Here is a 6,000-nt window from a genome sequence, read left to right as displayed (position 1 = left end):
GCGGCGCTCAAAGTCTACAACTAACGGGAGTTTTACAGCTGCGGCGCTCAAAGTCTACAACTAACGGGAGTTTTACAGCAGCGGCGGCGCTCAAAGTCTACAACTAACGGGAATTTTACAGCCGCGGAGGCGCTCAAAGTCTACAACTAACGGGAATTTTACAGCCGCGGCGGCGCTCAAAGTCCACAACTAACGGGAGTTTTACAGCAGCGGCGGCGCTCAAAGTCTACAACTAACGGGAGTTTTACAGCCGCGGCGGCGCTCAAAGTCCACAACTAACGGGAGTTTTACAGCCGCGGCGGCGCTCAAAGTCTACAACTAACGGGAGTTTTACAGCGGCGCTCAAAGTCTACAACTAACGGGAGTTGTACAGCGGCGGCGCTCAAAGTCTACAACTAACGGGAGTTTTACAGCAGCGGGGCTCAAAGTCTACAACTAACGGGAGTTTTACAGCCGCGGAGGCGCTCAAAGTCTACAACTAACGGGAGTTTTACAGCCGCGGCGCTCAAAGTCTACAACTAACGGGAGTTTTACAGCAGCGGCGGCGCTCAAAGTCTACAACTAACGGGAGTTTTACAGCCGCGGCGCTCAAAGTCTACAACTAACGGGAGTTTTACAGCAGCGGCGGCGCTCAAAGTCTACAACTAACGGGAGTTTTACAGCGGCGCTTAAAGTCTACAACTAACGGGAGTTTTACAGCAGCGGCGCTCAAAGTCTACAACTAACGGGAGTTTTACAGCAGCGGCGGCGCTCAAAGTCTACAACTAACGGGAGTTTTACAGCAGCGGCGGCGCTCAAAGTCTACAACTAACGGGAGTTTTACAGCCGCGGCGCTCAAAGTCTACAACTAACGGGAGTTTTACAGCAGCGGCGGCGCTCAAAGTCTACAACTAACGGGAGTTTTACAGCAGCGGCGCTCAAAGTCTACAACTAACAGGAATTTTACAGCAGCGGCGGCGCTCAAAGTCTACAACTAACGGGAGTTTTACAGCAGCGGCGCTCAAAGTCTACAACTAACGGGAGTTTTACAGCGGCGCTCAAAGTCTACAACTAACGGGAGTTTTACAGCAGCGGCGGCGCTCAAAGTCTACAACTAACGGGAGTTTTACAGCAGCGGCGCTCAAAGTCTACAACTAACGGGAGTTTTACAGCGGCGCTCAAAGTCTACAACTAACGGGAGTTTTACAGCCGCGGCGCTCAAAGTCTACAACTAACGGGAGTTTTACAGCAGCGGCGGCGCTCAAAGTCTACAACTAACGGGAGTTTTACAGCCGCGGCGCTCAAAGTCTACAACTAACGGGAGTTTTACAGCAGCGGCGGCGCTCAAAGTCTACAACTAACGGGAGTTTTACAGCCGCGGAGGCGCTCAAAGTCTACAACTAACGGGAGTTTTACAGCAGCGGCGCTCAAAGTCTACAACTAACGGGAGTTTTACAGCAGCGGCGGCGCTCAAAGTCTACAACTAACGGGAGTTTTACAGCCGCGGCGCTCAAAGTCTACAACTAACGGGAGTTTTACAGCCGCGGAGGCGCTCAAAGTCTACAACTAACGGGAGTTTTACAGCCGCGGCGCTCAAAGTCTACAACTAACGGGAGTTTTACAGCAGCGGCGGCGCTCAAAGTCTACAACTAACGGGAGTTTTACAGCCGCGGCGCTCAAAGTCTACAACTAACGGGAGTTTTACAGCAGCGGCGGCGCTCAAAGTCTACAACTAACGGGAGTTTTACAGCGGCGCTTAAAGTCTACAACTAACGGGAGTTTTACAGCAGCGGCGCTCAAAGTCTACAACTAACGGGAGTTTTACAGCAGCGGCGGCGCTCAAAGTCTACAACTAACGGGAGTTTTACAGCAGCGGCGGCGCTCAAAGTCTACAACTAACGGGAGTTTTACAGCCGCGGCGCTCAAAGTCTACAACTAACGGGAGTTTTACAGCAGCGGCGGCGCTCAAAGTCTACAACTAACGGGAGTTTTACAGCCGCGGCGCTCAAAGTCTACAACTAACAGGAATTTTACAGCAGCGGCGGCGCTCAAAGTCTACAACTAACGGGAGTTTTACAGCAGCGGCGGCGCTCAAAGTCTACAACTAACGGGAGTTTTACAGCGGCGCTCAAAGTCTACAACTAACGGGAGTTTTACAGCAGCGGCGGCGCTCAAAGTCTACAACTAACGGGAGTTTTACAGCAGCGGCGCTCAAAGTCTACAACTAACGGGAGTTTTACAGCGGCGCTCAAAGTCTACAACTAACGGGAGTTTTACAGCAGCGGCGCTCAAAGTCTACAACTAACGGGAGTTGTACAGCGGCGGCGCTCAAAGTCTACAACTAACTGGAGTTTTACAGCCGCTGCGGCGCTCAAAGTCTACAACTAACGGGAGTTTTACAGCTGCGGCGCTCAAAGTCTACAACTAACGGGAGTTTTACAGCAGCGGCGGCGCTCAAAGTCTACAACTAACGGGAATTTTACAGCCGCGGAGGCGCTCAAAGTCTACAACTAACGGGAGTTTTACAGCCGCGGAGGCGCTCAAAGTCTACAACTAACGGGAGTTTTACAGCAGCGGCGGCGCTCAAAGTCTACAACTAACGGGAGTTTTACAGCAGCGGCGGCGCTCAAAGTCTACAACTAACGGGAGTTTTACAGCCGCGGAGGCGCTCAAAGTCTACAACTAACGGGAGTTTTACAGCAGCGGCGGTGCTCAAAGTCTACAACTAACGGGAGTTTTACAGCAGCGGCGCTCAAAGTCTACAACTAACGGGAGTTTTACAGCAGCGGCGGCGCTCAAAGTCTACAACTAACGGGAGTTTTACAGCAGCGGCGGCGCTCAAAGTCTACAACTAACGGGAGTTTTACAGCCGCGGCGCTCAAAGTCTACAACTAACGGGAGTTTTACAGCAGCGGCGCTCAAAGTCTACAACTAACGGGAGTTTTACAGCAGCGGCGGCGCTCAAAGTCTACAACTAACGGGAATTTTACAGCAGCGGCGGCGCTCAAAGTCTACAACTAACGGGAGTTTTACAGCAGCGGCGGCGCTCAAAGTCTACAACTAACGGGAGTTTTACAGCAGCGGCGGCGCTCAAAGTCTACAACTAACGGGAGTTTTACAGCAGCGGCGCTCAAAGTCTACAACTAACGGGAGTTTTACAGCAGCGGCGCTCAAAGTCTACAACTAACGGGAGTTTTACAGCAGCGGCGGCGCTCAAAGTCTACAACTAACGGGAGTTTTACAGCGGCGCTCAAAGTCCACAACTAACGGGAGTTTTACAGCCGCGGAGGCGCTCAAAGTCTACAACTAACGGGAGTTTTACAGCAGCGGCGGCGCTCAAAGTCTACAACTAACGGGAGTTTTACAGCAGCGGCGCTCAAAGTCTACAACTAACGGGAGTTTTACAGCGGCGCTCAAAGTCTACAACTAACGGGAGTTTTACAGCAGCGGCGCTCAAAGTCTACAACTAACGGGAGTTGTACAGCGGCGGCGCTCAAAGTCTACAACTAACTGGAGTTTTACAGCCGCTGCGGCGCTCAAAGTCTACAACTAACGGGAGTTTTACAGCTGCGGCGCTCAAAGTCTACAACTAACGGGAGTTTTACAGCAGCGGCGGCGCTCAAAGTCTACAACTAACGGGAATTTTACAGCCGCGGAGGCGCTCAAAGTCTACAACTAACGGGAATTTTACAGCCGCGGCGGCGCTCAAAGTCCACAACTAACGGGAGTTTTACAGCAGCGGCGGCGCTCAAAGTCTACAACTAACGGGAGTTTTACAGCCGCGGCGGCGCTCAAAGTCCACAACTAACGGGAGTTTTACAGCCGCGGCGGCGCTCAAAGTCTACAACTAACGGGAGTTTTACAGCGGCGCTCAAAGTCTACAACTAACGGGAGTTGTACAGCGGCGGCGCTCAAAGTCTACAACTAACGGGAGTTGTACAGCGGCGGCGCTCAAAGTCTACAACTAACTGGAGTTTTACAGCCGCTGCGGCGCTCAAAGTCTACAACTAACGGGAGTTTTACAGCAGCGGCGCTCAAAGTCTACAACTAACGGGAGTTTTACAGCAGCGGGGCTCAAAGTCTACAACTAACGGGAGTTTTACAGCCGCGGCGGCGCTCAAAGTCTACAACTAACGCGACTTTTACAGCAGCGGCGCTCATATATATCGATATATAATGTAATAACATAATGTAATGATATATATGTAATATATCGATACAGCAGCCCACGATATCGATACAGTATCCCTAAATCTAGTATCAAGATATCAATATTTTGATTTTTTTGGCTCACCCCCAATGACAAAATAAACAAATTATAGACTAATTTCCCGACAGGGTCAATAAAGTTCACCTCAAACATATTTACAAAGTCTATATGACATATTCAACTTTTCAGTCAAACAAAGGGATGATTATATTTCAGATTTTACCAAACATTTTTGTCCCCATTTTGACCATTTTTTACTTCCTAGTTGAACATGAGCAGCAAAATATGGCGTAATGTTCCACAACTGTTACCGAGCAACCAGACTGTAAACAAGAGCCAGGATTTGACAAACAGTAATACCATGTAACAACTTTATTTTGTTGAATGATGGTTTAAACCAACAGTAAAGTGTCAGTTAAAGTGTCTCCTGTGTTTTCAATGGCACGTCGCACGTTGATGACATCACAGAGGGATTCCGTTTTAGAACTCGGCTCTATTTCCTGTTTTATTTTTCAAAATGTCTTCATAAACTGCAACTTCACGGATGTAAGAACAATGATAAATATTTACCACAGGTTCAGTCCCATCAAACTAAATCAGAATTAGAAAAAAAAAGAAGAGAACTTGTCATATCGACTTTAAATTTCATGATCAAATACTGTATTCCTTTGATTTGACATAAAAAATATCATCAAAAGAAAGAGTAGAAAATTAAAAGCAAACATTTTCGGTAATTGTAGTTATTTGCCAACATGTTCTGGTTTTGTTTTTGAGTTAAGGCACAATAAGCTTCGACTTCTCTCTATAATTGGTCAGGGACTAATTTTGTTTTCTGTTTAGATTTATTAGATTTTTTTGTAAAGTGTCAAAAGACAAACAATGTATGGAATTCAATTTAAAAATAAAATACAATACAATGCAGCACGGTATTAATTCTTGCTCTTAGAAATATGAACTGCATACATTATTTCTGAGGGTTTAAAATACCAAGCAGAAGCATGTATAAAATATATATTAAAACATGAATTGGAATTGCTAAAAAATTGCCTTCGAAATAAATCCGGTTCCTAATTTACAACGGTGAGAAATGTCCAGATTTTCTCAGGGACATGTCTTCTCTAATTGCTGAGTGAGGTTTGTGTCACTTCACAGCAGACACTTGGCGACAGGTGAAGACGGAGCGGAGGTCCCAATTAAACGCCACGTACAGTTTGTGCCCATGTGGTGGTGTGACGGACCCCCGTATATGCACGTGTGGACGTATGGGGTGGTGTGACGGACCCCCGTATATGCACGTGTGGACGTATGGGGTGGTGTGACGGACCCCCGTATATGCACATGTGGACGTATGGGGTGGTGTGACGGACCCCCGTATATGCACATGTGGACGTATGGGGGGGTGTGACGGACCCCCGTATATGCACACGTGGACGTATGGGGGTGTGACGGACCCCGTATATGCACGTGGACGTATGAGGGGTGTGACGGACCCCCGTATATGCACGTGTGGACGTATGGGGTGGTGTGACGGACCCCCGTATATGCACATGTGGACGTATGGGGGTGTGACGGACCCCCGTATATGCACGTGTGGACGTATGGGGTGGTGTGACGGACCCCCGTATATGCACATGTGGACGTATGGGGGTGTGACGGACCCCCGTATATGCACACGTGGACGTATGGGGGTGTGACGGACCCCGTATATGCACGTGGACGTATGAGGGGTGTGACGGACCGTATAATAAATGTTTTATTATATATATATATTAATATATATACATATATATATTAATATATATATATATTAA

This window comes from Eucyclogobius newberryi, unplaced genomic scaffold (genome assembly GCF_026437365.1).
Source record: "Eucyclogobius newberryi isolate DKJ021-1_F unplaced genomic scaffold, fEucNew1.0.hap1 SCAF_6, whole genome shotgun sequence".
In the NCBI taxonomy this organism is placed as follows: Eukaryota; Metazoa; Chordata; class Actinopteri; order Gobiiformes; family Gobiidae; genus Eucyclogobius; species Eucyclogobius newberryi.
The sequence above is the reverse complement of the archived record's forward strand: the minus strand, read 5'-3'. Positions refer to the sequence as shown.